This window comes from Grampus griseus (assembly GCF_964374135.1).
Source record: "Grampus griseus genome assembly, chromosome: 20".
NCBI classification, from domain to species: Eukaryota; Metazoa; Chordata; class Mammalia; order Artiodactyla; family Delphinidae; genus Grampus; species Grampus griseus.
The window spans coordinates 16,378,958-16,394,608 of NC_139014.1; positions in this window are offsets into that span (position 1 = coordinate 16,378,958).

Below are 15,651 nucleotides of genomic sequence, written 5' to 3' on the forward strand. Positions count from 1 at the left end.
GTTAGGACAGATGCGAGGGTATCCCTGCAATGCCATTTTTGGTCATCGTTCTGATGAGCTTTTTGGAGAGGGGGATAAGGGTTTGTGTTACTACAGCCCCTGGAGTAGTCCTGGAGTAGCCAGAGGGAGAGGCAAGCATGTGCACTCGTGGGTGGAAAAAGATAGACTGAAAGTCATTCATCTGGTTCGACCTCCCCAGTTGAGTGAAGAAACCCAGACAAGGTAAAATGTTTGGACAAAATCACACAGCAAGTTAGGACCCAAATTCCTATCCAATTCCTCTTCTGCTTCATCATTCTTGAAGAGCCGTAAGAGAGAAGGAGAGGAGGGGTGGGATCAAGGGGACGGAGAGACTAAGGAAGTATTCTGGCAGGAGATGGGGCAGAACTGAGCTTTGAAGGACGAGTGGATTTCAATCAGTGGAGAAGAGCCCGGCGGGGAGACGGCATGGGCAGAAGTGGGCAGGGCAGAGGTAGACATTGAGGGTTCGTGAGTGAGTAAAGCGACAATGAAGGTAAAGCTTAAAGTTCAGGCAGGGTCACTCTGGGAAGGGCCCTGTTTCCTTTTCCCAGGATCTACCCTGGGAGCCCTGCCTGCAAAGTGGTATTGAGGACTTGTACTCAGCCCCAGCCACTTGGCCTTCTCTGCCCGACTGCCTTTCTAAATCAATTCTCCCCGCCCCCTGACATGAAAGGGGAAGCCATACGCCCGCCAGCCATGTGCCATGTGACTTCGCCCCCCTCCAGGCCACAGGGGCTTGGATGAGCGGTGGACGAGTGACTGCTTCATCCGTAGTCTGATTCAAGGGCACCAGAAATGCGCTCTCTTGAGAACATCACTGAGACACACAGAAACTATGGTCAGGAATGGGGACTGCAACCAAAAAGCTGTAACGTAGGGAGAAGGCAGGGGCAGTTAAAATAGCTCTGTGCAAAGTGAATAGTCTGCTGGGCCCCAGGAGAAGGGCTGGAGTCTCAGACCTTCCAGCTCAGCCTCTGAGGCCCATCTCTGCTGCCCTGAGGTTGCCTGTTTTCTTTGCCAAGCAGCAACACACCCAGGCAGTCAGTGAGTTACAGCTCCTGGTAACAAGCATGCCTTAAGTAGAACACAGCTCAGCCAGGGCAACCAGCCTTAGAAGTTGTGGCCCCAGCAGAAGCTACCCTAGTCCCCTGCATCTTGAATTAGCATCAGTGGTCCAGTGGGTAAGACTCCGCGCTCCCAGTGCAGGGGGTCCGGGTTTGATCCCTGGCCGGGGAACTAGATCCCACATGCATGCCACAACTAAGAGTCGGCATGCCACAACTAAGAGTCCGCATGCCGCAACTAAGAAGTTCAGATGCCACAACGAAGACCCAGCACAGCCAAAATAAATAAATAAAATAATAAATAAATATTTTTTTAAAAAAAAGACTTTAAAAGAAACGATCTCCATAGAGGCCCTGCTGCTCTCCCACCCCAAATGGCTGTTCCCCTTGGCCTTTGCCACTGTTGTTCCCTGTACACTTAGAGCCCAGCTCAAGACTCACTTCCCCCAAGAAATCTCTAATTACACCATCCTCACCTGACGACACCATCACTAAGCCCCAGACAAAATGGTAGCGCCAGAATGAGAGGGGCCATGAGAGGCAGCCCTTTATAATTTACAACATGCTTTTACTTCCATCGCAGGGCCTGAGTTTCACAGCTACTTGGGAGGATGCGGGGAGCTGCCTTATCTTCTCTTTACTGCTGGTGGGGAACAGGGCTGGGGCTCAAGCCCAGCTCTCCCAAATCCCATTCTGAGACCTTGTCCACTTCATCTCCTACAGTGGGTAACTCACTGCTGGGCATATAACTTGTCCTAAGAGCACTCAGAATTGTCTTTGTTAATTCACTAATTCAACTAAGATTTATAGAGCACTTTCTTCAAGCCAGGTGCTTTTCTAGATACAGGAGATACTGCCATGACTAAAACCGACAAAAATCCCTACCCTTGTGAACCCTGCATTCTAGTGGAAGGAGGTATCCAATAAACATAAGAAATAAGTCTAAGATACAGCATGTTAGATGGTGATAAGTAATAATGGGGAAAAAATAAAGTAGAAAAGGAGGATAGAAAATGCTGCGTGTGGGGTGACATTTTAAAATAGTGTGATCAGTGAAGCCTTACTGAGAAGGTGAAATATGAACAAATATTTAAAAGAGGTAAGGGAATTGGCCACCCAGATATATTGGGGGTGGGAGGGGAGCCTTCCATTTGAAGGGAATGGCATGTGCAAAGGCCCTGAGGCAGGTGATTGCCAGTCCTGCGTGGCTTGTAGCAATACCCCCTGCTCTTTTTCCTTGTATAGTTTGGCCTATTCAGTTTATTTTGTCCTGCTTCTCCTTTCAAGGTGCTGGCGACAGAAGGAAGGCAACATCTTATTGTAGCCAAGATAATATTCCTAGCCCTATTTTCCAAAAAGAGAGTCCCAGACAGGCTATTGCTATGTCCAGTGACTAAGACAGACCCTTAAGAGTATTTTTCCATGGCAGACTCTGCTCCAAAACTCAGGCCAGGACACTGGCCACTAGCTCCCTCTTCTTCTGATGGATGTGCACCCAGTTCAGTAGCTTGGGGGTCATTGGCTACAGATTCCCTGAAACTTCTGTTCACCAACCTCACTGACTAAGAAGGACTAAAGAGATGAAGACAAAATACACAGGGAAGCACCAAAGAATGCAGATGGGACAAGATCAGGAAGACAATGCCATATACACGAGTGACCTCAAGAGAGACCTGAGAATGTCAAGCCATCAGTGGGTACCCCCACTCCAACACCCCTGAGTTTCCATATTTCCTTGAGCAGGTAAGAATGTGCAAACCCCTTGCCTTCACCCACACTGTATTCCCTTCCCTGAGTCATATTCTCTTCGTCATCTACTCCCACTCAGAGTGACTCACTCATGTCAACAGACCCTGCATGCTTTCCCTACCCTTCCTGCAGTTCCCAAGACTGGCCCCTGGTGCATATGGGGCTGGAGGGGGCAGGGAGTGGGGAGATTCAGCATTGGCTCCAGTGTTGATGCTGCTGGGCAGGAAGAGGGAGACCTGGAAATGAAGTCTCTGGAGCCCCCGAAAGGGAAGGCTCATGGATTTCTGCTAAAGGCAGAAAGTAGGGGAAAAGTAGGGTAGAAACTGGGGCCGGAGGCAGTAAGTCAGAGATGGCTGGATTTACATGACTGGTGCAGTCCCGCTGCCCATCCAGATATGGCTGACTTTCCTCTGAGAAGGGCTTAGACTCTCTCCCAGGTTCCCCTCCCAGCATTTCTTCTCCTGTCCCTAGCCATACCAAATGTGGCAGAATTTTCAGGGATGTCAAGGGGACGCAGAATCCACTGGGACAGCAGTTGAGAATAATGAAACTGATGGACTGAAGAGAAAAATATTCCATTTCTCTTCCCCAACCCAGTATTTACCAAACATTGAAGCCCCATTCTCTTTTTTCCTGGCAGGGAAGCAATTACACAGCCTGACAGCCAGTCCCTGGGGCCTGGGCTGAGTTGGAGCTAATTACTAATAACATTGAACTAATACTCTGGACCAAATTAAAACTAATTTGGATCAAACCAAAATGACTCAAATGAATTCCATCTCCATGGTCTCCTCCACACATATTCACACACTCACACCAACTTATGTCTGAGCCCTAAAGTCTCCCCAAATTTGGGAGTCCCAGGACAAAAACCCAACCCACAGAGACATGGCATCAGGACCAACATCTCTCTCATTCTTATTGGAGCACCTCTAGATTCCAGCATGCAAGGCCCTGGTCGTCTGCCCACCCCACAGTCCTGCACCTCACCGGACACATCTCACACTCTCTTCAATCCTTTTTAAAGACATAACTAAGAAACCAATCATATGTTTACATTTCAAACGTAGCATTAGCACTTAAATTTAAACTGCACTGCTGCAGCCCTCTGGAGCCCACTCAGCTGTCCTGCTCCCCAAACACATTCAACTTGCCAGTGACTGCTTCTGTCTTTACAATGTATGAGGACCCCCATCTCTCTGCAAATCCTGATTCAGTGCCTCTTCTGAAAGCTTCTATGAAGAAACCTTCTTGGGGAATCCTTGTCACACACTGAATCAGGGTTTATGTCTTATCCCACATTCCCACCTGCACAAGCCTCCTCTTGGCATTACTTAGTCCCTTCCTGAAGCCTTGAGAGTGAAACCTTTGTCTGGAGGGGTGAAGATCTATTCTTTCTTCTCTATTTTCTCCTTCCAAGGTGATGAGGCTTTGGGGCTGGTCATACCCACTGCCTTTTCTCTTGAGAGTTAATAGAAATTAAAAAGGGTCTTGCTAGTGAGCCTGGCTCTGGTTAAGGTTTCAGGAAAGAGACGGGTGTAGGGTTCCTTTAGGGTCCGTGTTATCTAACCCAGCTCCACTGGTAAGAAACGAAATAAAATTGAAAGCAACAGTCCCATATGAGAATAAAGAGTATGCCCATGGATGGAAACTTTCCCGAGTGTTAGCTATCAGGAAGTTAAGACTTCAGGGAGTGAGCTCGATGAACGGGTTCCATACATGTCCAAGGTGAGTAACGACCTAGCCAACATTTTCTGATTCACAGACTACAAGGATGAACCAGCAGGAACACTGCTCAACCATCCAGTCAATTCCTCTAGTTTAAAGGAGAAACTGAGACCAATAGACGTGCGACCTGCCCCTCATTCAGCAAGTTAGTCAGGGATCAGTGTTTTGGTCTGACGAAATACCAACTTTTCCAATTCCAGTGATAGAGCTAAAGCAATTCCTTTCCTCTGTGAGTAGTAGACCTTCACAAAGATACAGTCTGGATGAAGACATGGGCAAGTTGCCTCCTCCTATCCCTCCTGCAAATGAGTGGGGAAGGCAGGGAGGTCCCTAGCTAAAGAGGGAGTCCCAAGTTGCAGCCTCTCTCCGTTCAAGGCAAGGGAGGGCACATGCTGAGGGTGGAGAAGGGGGACGGGCACTGTCGCCATGGGCCCAGGTCCTGAGAATGCTGCGGGCAGAGGAGGGACTGAGGAGGGACAGCACTCTCTCAGCAGTGACCTTCTGGAGCCTCCTGCTGAGAGGGACAGCTGGGCGTGACTATGACAAGCAGGGCTTGAGACCATGGCCATGCAGTCTGGGGCTGGGCACCCAGACAAAAATTGCCCACCGATCCTTTTTGTATTTTTATATAAATTTATTTATTTATTTATATTTGGCTGCATTGGGTCTTCGTTGCTGCGCGTGGGCTTTCTCTAGTTGCGGCGAGCGGGCTTCTCATTGCAGTGGCTTCTCTTGTTGCGGACCCCGGGCTACAGCCTCGCGGGCTTCAATGGTTGTGGCACGTGGGCTCAGTAGTTGTGGCTCGTGGGCTCTAGAGCACAGGCTCAGTAGTTGTGGCACACGGGCTTAGTTGCTCTGTGGCATGTGGGATCTTCCCAGACTAGGGCTCGAACCCGTGTCCCCTGCATTGGCAGGCGGATTCTTTTTTTTTTTTTTTTCGGTACGCGGGCCTCTCACTGCTGTGGCCTCTCCAGTTGCGGAGCACAAGCTCCGGACGTGCAGGCTCAGCGACCATGGCCCACGGGCCCAGCCGCTCCACAGCACGTGGGATCCTCCCAGACCGGGTCACGAACCCACGTTCCCTGCATCGGCAAGTGGAGTCCCAACCACTGCGCCACCAGGGAAGCCCGGCAGGCGGATTCTTAACCACTGCGCCACCAGGGAAGTCCCTGCCTACCAATCCTTTTTAAAGACATAACTAAGAAACCAATCATATGTTTACATTTCAAACGTAGCATTAGCACTTAAATTTAAACTGCACTGCTGCAGTTAGATCAACTGATTTTATATCCAAGACCTTTAGGCTTTAAATACTCTAGGGAATGATATGGTGACTAAAGAAAGAACATTTCATTATAAAGTGGGGTTCCCCCCCCTTAAAGGGCATAGTTCCTAAAACAGGGCTTGTCTCAGGGATCCCTTTAACAAGATGGCCAGAGCCCTTCCCCCTGTGCAGTTTTCTGAGACCCATCATTATATGGACTGTTTAGGATTAATCCTGTGTGTTCTCACATGCGTGTTTTATTGTCTCCAGCTTGATTAAAAGACTGTTTATGGCAGGAACTGGGTTCCCTGTGTCCCTTGGGTTCTTCATAGTGCACAGCTGAGTGCCAATCCGTGAATAGAAGCTCAGCGGCTAATTATTTCTGCGATTGTTGTTCAGCACCATGGACAGAACCTCTCCTCTCTTCCTCCTTTTCCCAGGCTGTTTGATTTCTTTCAAGACAAAGCCTCCAGCTGCCTCCTTGAGGGCTCAGCTCCCCTCAAACACGCCTTTCTCCTGGGGGGACTGCACCGGGAGCCAGAAGCCACACCATGCCAGGTGGGAGAAGAAAACGTGGGAGAAGGACCCTGGAAAGGAAGGGATTTCACTACATTTCTTGCTGTGCTTAGAATGAGAAGACCACCTGAATTTTGTGTCCCAGCCAGAGCCACAGTCCCCAAGCACCCCCAAGAGCTGCAGATACCCATCTCAATAGTGCCCAACATGGTCTGTAGTCACGGGGTTATAGGCCAACAGAACACCTGGCCACCTGGGGTGACGCTGGGATAGAGCCTGGGCTGGCCTGAGCTGGGGAGACCCTTGGCTTGGCAGAAGACGGACGGGATGAAGAACACATTTGGGATGCAGATAAGGAGAGAGTCAAAGCCTGATTGGGAAGGCAACCTCAGTCATTAAAGTCGGCAAAGCCCTGGGCAGGGGACAAGACAAGGGGCCAGCAGCTGAGGCCTGCAGGGACAATTCAGAGAAGATTCGAAGTGGAAAGTGCTGGCAGGTTCAAGACAAAGGTTGCAAATAATACTATGGGGCTGGGAGTTTCCTCTGGCTTTTTGATATTAGCTGTGGGGTGGAGATGGGTCACCACTTTAAAGAAGGGGTGCCGGGCTTCCCTGGTGGCGCAGTGGTTGAGAGTCCGCCTGCCGATGCAGGGGACGCGGGTTCGTGCCCCAGTCCGGGAAGATCCCCATGCCGCGGAGTGGCTGGGCCCATGAGCCATGGCCGCTGAGCCTGCGCATCCGGAGCCTGTGCTCCGCAACGGGAGAGGCCACAACAGTGAGAGGCCCGCATACCGCAAAAAAACAAACAAAAAAAAGAAGGGGTGCCAATGTGACACATCACATGGCAGAAGAAAGATAGAATTTTCAGTGGGCAATAATCCAGCACCCAGTAGAGGTCAGATACTACCATTCTAAAGCTGGAATTAGTAAATTTGGTAATCCATGATCATTTCAAAAATCCGTGTGCTTACTGCATCTCCACTGTGGTGGATGCTCCACAGGCTGAGATAAAACAAATACAACCAGCACAACACACACACCAATTCCATTAAATTTATTGCCTCTCCTCCTCCTTTCACATTCTGCCTGCCCTTCAAGGCCCACTGGGAATACTTCCTCATTCAGGAAGACTTCTAGGGCTAGAGTTAGCCTAGGAGCCAAGCATTTATTTGCTGAATGGATGAATGGATGGCCCTGGTGAGCATCGAATCTGGTGATTCTCAATTTTTTTGTATTGTCTTATAATAGGTTACCTGGGAAACAGACTCTGAAATGGAGATTTGTAAATTTCAATAAATTTACACATAGGAAACTTATTGAAAGTACTTTTGGCAGCAACACCTGGGAGTGAGGGCTGGGGAGGAGAGCGAACAAAGTGGGACTGGGCAGAGAGAGGAGTTGAACTGGGCTGAAGCGTCAACAAAATTCTCAGCCAGTTCTACAGGGAGCTCTGGAGCTGGGATGACACTTCTGAGTTGTCCTGTGCTGAGGCAAAAGCGATGGCTATTTACATCCCCACATTCAGAGTTGGATGCCGGCTGCCCCCAGGAAGCAGGAAGGTGGCATGACCTTGAGTGAGATGGCTGTTTTGGCTGAGGGCAAGTCCTGGAGAGGGACTCAGCTGACAGGCATCTGCCAGCACTCCCAACAGCTAGAGGAATGAAGACCTCGGTCCTGAAGAAGAGATCAGGGTGACACCTCACATCATCCACTACATGGACCGACAACTTGGACCAACGGTTTGGACCACACTGGGTGGAGGGCACATATCAGAATCCCAGGAGGAGGCATAAAGAGTTGTCCAAGACGTTCTGTTACAACCTTACCCCCCCACACACAGAGGCCATCATGATTAGGAACTGCTGATCTACTCCCACCTGCCCTGAGACAAAGGAGGTGATTTGCCCAGGGACACACAGCAGGTGAACAGCTAGCGTGAAAGGAGCCCAGGTATTTGTGGGCTGCCATTGGGGTATGAGCCGCATTTCCCAAGTGAGCACCAAAAAAGCAGCACCCATGCCGCACCTGCTGCTCAGCCTCTGTAATGATAAAAGCCTAGCAGACACCTGGTCCAGAGAAGATGGAGATGTGGTTGGCAGGTGGAGGTGGGAGAGGAGGTGCGTATGTTAATACGTGCATGTGGAATTGGACTGGTTTTTAAAAGCAGTTATCATGTATGGATATGACCTTTGTGCTGTGTATATGTGACTTAACCTGAAGAACAAATCCTCTGATTCTTAATCAACCTTTTCATTTGAACCCCTTGACCAAGAAGCAAATGGAGGCTGGTGAACTGGAAATGACAGTCTCACCTCCCCCATGCCCCAACCTGGCCAGCCACCTAGGCTGGTAATTACCTTGGCCAACGCTGGGAACTTTTTACAGGCTGATGAACAGATGAGCTCCTGCTAATAGCTGTGATAACCACAAAGCCCGGTCCTACCCTCCTCTCTTTCCTGATTACCTTCTGTGAAACCACAGAGCAGACGGTAAGAATATTTCTCTCTCTCTCTCCACCTCTCCCTCCCCTTTCCCTCTCCCTCTCTCTCATTTCCTCCTTTTAATAAAAAGGAGATCATATAGGCTGAGGATCAGGAGAAATAGCATAAGGAAGGGAGACGTTTGCCTGCAGAAGGCTCTCTCCTCAGGAAAACCAGATGCTTCGGCCATGTCCTTTAGCAGACCTGGTGAACGGCTGATGTTTCTGGAGAGTGCCCCTCAGTAGATGTCAAAGCAATTGGGAAGGCTGGCTCCTGGCCCACAGTCACATGGAGCGGGTGAGGTGTCAGCAAGGTCTTTAGCCCTCAGGGCTCCCAGCAGAACTGAGCAAGGAGCAGCAGGGAAGAAAGGGAAAAATCGATGGGACAAAGAAAGGGATAGGAAGAGAAGGATGGGAGAAGGATGCAAGAGAGGAAGCAAAGGTTGGATACAGGGTATTATAGGGGGTCTGGGCATAGAAAACATGTCCTAACAGTGGCCTGGGTCTCTGCCACATCCCCCTGAGTTGGCTCGTTGTTTCTGCCTGGACTGTCTTCCCTGTGTCACTCACCTCAAAAGAATTATATTTTATAGTGATTCTATAATGGTGGAATCACATAAGAGTGCTTACTCTGGGCCAGGCCTGTGCTGAGCACTTTGTGTGTGCTATCACGAGTGACGCTCAAGAAGCCCTACGAGGTAGACACCATTCTTCCCATTTTGCAGGTGAAGGAGCTAAAGCACAGAGAGGTTAAGAAACTTGCCCAGGGTTCACACAGCTAGTTCGAGATGGAGTCAGGCTTTGGAGCCAGGCAATCTGACTCTAGAGCCTAGCCCTTAATCATTCTGCCCAATTCCACCCAATTCCAATCCCCCAGAGCTCTGGGTACATTTCCTGTACCCAGATGTGCCTGATGTAACAGAAAGAGCATTAAATTTGAGCCCCAGCTCTGCCCCCACCCAGCTGTGCAACTGTGAGCCAGTTAACCTGCTTGTGCCTCAGCTTTCTCATCTATGAAATGGGTATGAGAATACACATCCCGCTTACTGCACAGTACAGGTGCAGGGATCGAGTGAGGTTATATTTGTGAAGGCTCTATGTAAGCCCCCAAGGGCCTTGCGTTTGTCCACTTCCACTTTGTGAGCTCCTGCCAGGACCACGGATGATCCTTGTATGGCTTATCTGAGCCCCTCTCACATGTGGTGGGCGCTCAGGAATTGTATGCTTCCTGTTGAGCAAATGAAGAAAGAAACAGAACACCCAAATCCTCTCTCCTTCCTCCTCCTGCTTCTCCTTCCTCTGCCTCCTGACCCCCCGGTCCCCTCTCCCCTCTCCTTTCTCTCTTCCCTTCCCCTTCCTTCCTCCTCCTCCTTTTTCTCCTCCCCAAACCCCAGCCCGGCCCAGTATTCACATTCTAATGGGAAGACATCTGCCCTCTCTTTCCAATCCATCCCACGCTTTGCTTTGAGACCAAATTTTCAAAAGTACAACTGAGACCCCATCACAACCTGCTCAAAATCCAAAGTGCTCCGAGGAGAAAGTCTGAGCTTCTGAGCCTCTGCGGTCGGGCCCCACCTCTCTTTCTTGGCCTTGTTTCTCAAGACTCTTTTCCAGGATATTCCAGTCCTCACTCGCTTCTACTGTCAGTTTCTTCACCTGTAATAACATCATAGGTAATGAGCTAACGGTGCCTGACACATGGTTAGCGCTCAATAAATGTAATCAAGATGTTCAGTGAGGGCTTGCTCTGCTGTCTTGGAATCTCGCCTGAGGCCCCAAGGCTGAGGACTTCAGGTGTGAAGTGCCCGCACGTTCTGAAGGGAGATGCCGAGCCACCCGGGTAGGACTCGTTAAGACCGGCCCCATGCTGGTTCTACAACGCTTGCCCCTTATACATTTCGGCCCGTGTGGAAGAGAAGGCTAGAGATGGAGGTGATGGGAGGGAGGTGGGTTTTTTTAGACTCCTCGGCTAATGGTGAGAGCTGGGGTAACCACGGACCCACCTGTCTCCATCTCCCCAAGCCAAGTGAGGGCACTCCATTGGCCAGACACGACTGTGGACCTGGAATCAAAGATATCTTGGAAAAACTTGACCTGTGACCTCCCCTCCCCGCCAGAGCTGAGAAAATATAGAGACTAGGGCCCAACTCGCCCCTGAAAAAGTCTAAAGTCAAGAGACCAACTGGAGCAGACTGTGTCGATTAAGAGAGACCATTGAGCAGGGAACAATCCCCACCTGCCGGGTTTAGTGGGGCAAAGATGCCAAGTTTCTCCGAGGACCAGGTGGATGCAGGGGGAGGTGGATGGACAGGACCTGTATTGAGACGGCGCACCCAAGAGGTCCCAAGGACCATCTCCTGGGGCGGGGAGGCAGCCCTGGCAGGAGGAGGCTATGTGAGTGACGAGGGGAGGAGCTTCTGGCGAGTCACAGAGTGGTCAAGGACCATACCTCACCCAGGGTGGTAGGATCGCTGGTTACTGTTTATTTATATTATCTTTTCCAGCACTAATTCTCAAACCTCCTCTAGAGGAGTGCTCCAGGTTAGACTAATATCCCACTATCTTCCCCCACACAGAGTGCATTTCCCTTTGCTTATATTCTTTCCCCTGCCTGGAATGCCCATTCCACTCATGTCTACCACTTAAAATACAATCAGTTTCTTCGAGGCCAGGTTCAGTCTTGCTCCCCTGATGAAGCCCTCGCTGATCTGGCCACCTAGATACCTGTCCTTTCTTTGAATTTGCTACTTACAGTAGCCATAGCTAGTTGCCTATGCCAGTATCCGCTGTCTTCTTATTTAAAAACAAAACCTCTTAGTTTTAACTGGGCACATGGCCACTCAGGATAAAGACTGATTTTCATAGCCTCCTTTGCTGCTAGGTATAGCCAATTAGATATAAACAGCAGTATTTAGAGCCAGCTTCTAAGAAACTTCCTTAAAAGTCTGCCGGTGTGTGTCCTTTAGCCCTGTTCTTCTTTGTTCCTTTATCCTTTAACATGCCTGGAATGCAGATGTAAGGTAGGGAGCTTAGCAGCCATTTTGGACCATGAGATGACCTTGGGGAACGGGAGCTACATGCAAGGATGATGGAGCAAAAGGAGAAGTATAGGTTCTTGACACTATGGGGCTATACTACAAGTTCTGGACTGCCTACCTATGCATTTTAAAAGAGAGAGAGACATACTTCTATCCTGTTTAGGCCACTATTATTTTCAGTTTCTTATAGGAAGCAGCCAAACCCAATCCTAATTGATATACTGCCTAAATTACACACAAGCTAACACGGTGAAAGTACCCAAAATAGTAAGTCCTGTATGACAGCATCTCAGTCAATCTCTTTTCTCTCCTAACCTGTGACTTCTCTGATATCATAGATTTACACAGTCTTTATACTGTCAATCAACTATGCATAGGTTTGTGTATCTCCAACTGTCTAAATATAACTCCTATTATATAGTGCTTTTCAAAGTTATTTTCCTCCCGAGCTTTAATCCTTCAAAGAATACATTACTTTTAACATATCTTACAGATGTGGTTCTGCAGGCTCCAGGGGAACTGAAGCAGGTCAGGTACCCAGGTCTGCTCTCTCCAGGTCCACTGCTGTTCCTCCTACCTCATCCCTACAGCCACTAGAACTAAGCTTCTTGATTTATTGTCATGTTTTTTCCATTGCAATGAATGTGAACATTCTCTGGTATGCACACAGTAGGTGTTCAATAAATATATTATATGAAACCCCAAGAAGTTAAGTAATGCATCCAAGCGAGTTTCCGAGATATATCTCAACCAGGGGCTGGCAAACTGGCCTGCCGGCAAATCTGGCCCACAGTCTGTTTTTGTAAAGCCCATGAGCTAAGAATGGTTTTTATATTTTTAAATGGTTATGGAAAAAGGAGAAGGAGAAGAAGAAAAGGGGGCAGGGGCAGGGGAAGGAAGAGGACAGGAACATGTAACAGAGACCACAGACATCCTGCAAAGCTTAAAGTTATCTGGCCCTTTACAGGAAAATTTTGCTGCCCCTGGGCTACTCCATCCTCGTGCAGCTAGATGTTTTATCCACTAGCAGCGCCTTCACCAGCTGCTGTCCCCTGAGAGACACGATGCCCAGAGAGCTTGGAGATCCTGCACAGAGAGCCCGTGGGATTGACCTTCAGCCCTCTTGTGCCGGCCCCGGACGGAACCCCCAGGCCCTCTCACTCTGCGCAGCACCACCTGCTTCGGGATAGATGGGGATGAATGTTCTATCCCCCTCAACCACCCTAAGACTTGGAAACCTTTCTGATTCACTGGTCAAATACTCAAGCCCAATTTATTGAAAATTCATTGGCTTTTTTCCTGTAAAAAGAATAAATAAGTAAGCAAACCTCCGTGGCTGAGGCTATAAACTGAAGTGTGAAAGCCCAAACAGGCTGAAACCATCACAGGAAAAACCCTCAGCTCCACAGCATTTCTATTTCCAAAACTACCAGCCCTCTAGAAAGGAGGCTGAACGAGGTTGCCATTTCCAGTACCCCTGGCAGCATGTCCCCCATCAGATCCCTCAGTTATTCACTCAGGAGATGTTTCAGTGGTTAAGAGAACGGGGTTTGAAGTCAGACGATTTTTACCAGCTGTGTGGCCTTAGCTGGAGCACTTAACCTCTCTGAGCCTCGGTTTCCTCATCTGTAAAATAAGAATATTCACATTTACCTAGTAGGATATGCAAAGCACTCAACAGAGTACCTAGCCCTGGAGTGCCCACTAAATGGAAGGTACGTATGTGATATTGTTACACTGACCAGCCCTCACTCTTTCTCCCCTCCGTCTTCCAACCCTCTTCTTTATTTCTCCCTCTTAATCACTCCTCAGTTACATGCGAAACCCCATGCTGGAAAGCAGTCCAACCTACCTCTCTAACTTGGCCCTCTCCTTTCTGGCCATGCCCCCAGCCTTGGCACCGAATCTTCCTTAAGCTGGCTCAGACCATCATCCTCCACGCCTCCTGCCAGGGGTCTCTCCATTCTTCTTTTCCTGCCTGTTGTCCAGGCCACCTTTTTGCCCTTTGCTGGCACATTGTAAATCTAGAAGCTAAAAAATCCATCTTTTATTTGACGTAGCATCTTGAGGAATTCGTCCGTTTTGAAAGCAGGGATTATGCCTTTCTTATTCTACTTACATCTCTGGAGCTGGGCCCATAGTAGGGGTTCAATGAGCATTGGCTGGTAGCCTGGCCAGGAGAGCAGACAACGACCAGCTCATGGCCAGAGTGTCCCTGTCCCGTGACAGGTGTGAATCCCAAGAACCACTTGGACTTAGGGACTGGGCCAGGCCCAGACAAAGTTGTCCAGTTGGAGGGCTGCCTGATGTAATAGAAAAACATGTGGATTTGGAAGTGAGACATGTCTGGTTTGAATTTTGGCTTCACCTCTGTCTGTCTGAGTGTACTTGGACAGGTTGCGTCACCTCTTTGAGCCTTGATTTCTTTATCTATAAAGTGGGATCAGTCTACACTGAGATGCCTATTTACACCCACTAGGATGGCTATAATCAAAAAGACAGGTAATAACACATGTTGGTGAGAATATGGAGAAACTGGAACCCTATACACTTTGAATGGGAAATGGTGCAGCCACTTTGGAAAACCATCTGGCCATCGCTCAAAAGTTTAAACACAGAGTTACCATATGACCCAGCAGTTGTATTCCCAGGGCTCTACCCAAAGAAATAAAAACATATGATCACACAAAAACTTGTACACAAATGCTTATTAGCAGTGTTATTCATAATAGCCAAAAAATGGAAACAATTCAAATGTCCATCAACTGATAAATAAACAAAATGTGGTATACCCATATAATGGAATATTATTTAGCCAGAAAAAGGAATGAAGTACTAATACATACTACAATATGTTTGGGTTTTTTTTTTTTTTTTTTTGGCCGCACCGCGAGGCTTGTGGGATCTTAGTTCCCCCACCAGGGATCAAACCCATGCCCCCTGCAGCGGAAGTATGGAATCCTAACCGCTGGACTGCCAGGGAATTCCCTACATGCTACAACATGGACGAGCCTTGAAAACATTATGCTAAGTGAAAGAAGCCAGACACAAAAGATCACATATTGTATGAATCTCTTTACATGAAATGTCCAGAGTACGCAAATCCATAGAGACAGAGAGTAGATAAGTGGTTGCCAAGAGCTGGGGGAAGGTTGGGGGCTAAGAGTGAGGAAAATGTGCTTTTTTGGTGGGTGATGGAATGTTCTAAAATTATACAGTAGTGACAGCTGCACAACTCTGGGAATAGAATATAAACCATTGGATTGTACACTTCAAAATGGTGAATCGCATAGTCTGTGAATTTTAGCCCAACAAAGCCATTATTTTTTAAATGGGGTGGGCAAGACCTCCCCACCCACCTCTCAGGGTTCTTGTGAGGCTCAGAGGAGGACATTGTGCAGGTCTTAGACACCGTGTCATGTTAGGACAAATAGGAAGGCTGGGGCCATGGCTCTTCATACAATGGAGCAGTTTGCTGCCCTCCCTTCTTTTCTGCTCTGACTTGGGACCCCCCAGCGTGAGAGTTGCTAAGGAGTGACACTGCCATCTGGCAATGACAAGAGGAGGTTCTGGGCCTCCAATATGTCCATCCACCCCAGAGCCGGGGAGGCAAGAAGTGTCTCCTCTCACACTGCAAACTGGGAGGGACCTGACCCCACCAGGACACTCTTTTGTGTCCCAAGGCTGCCTCTCACCTCATCAGAAAGCCTCAGAGCTCAGCTTTCTACCGGAGGAGGGAGGGGCCCGTGTAACTTCAGATCTGGGAGTAACTAGGAGCAAGGTAGGGGAGAAG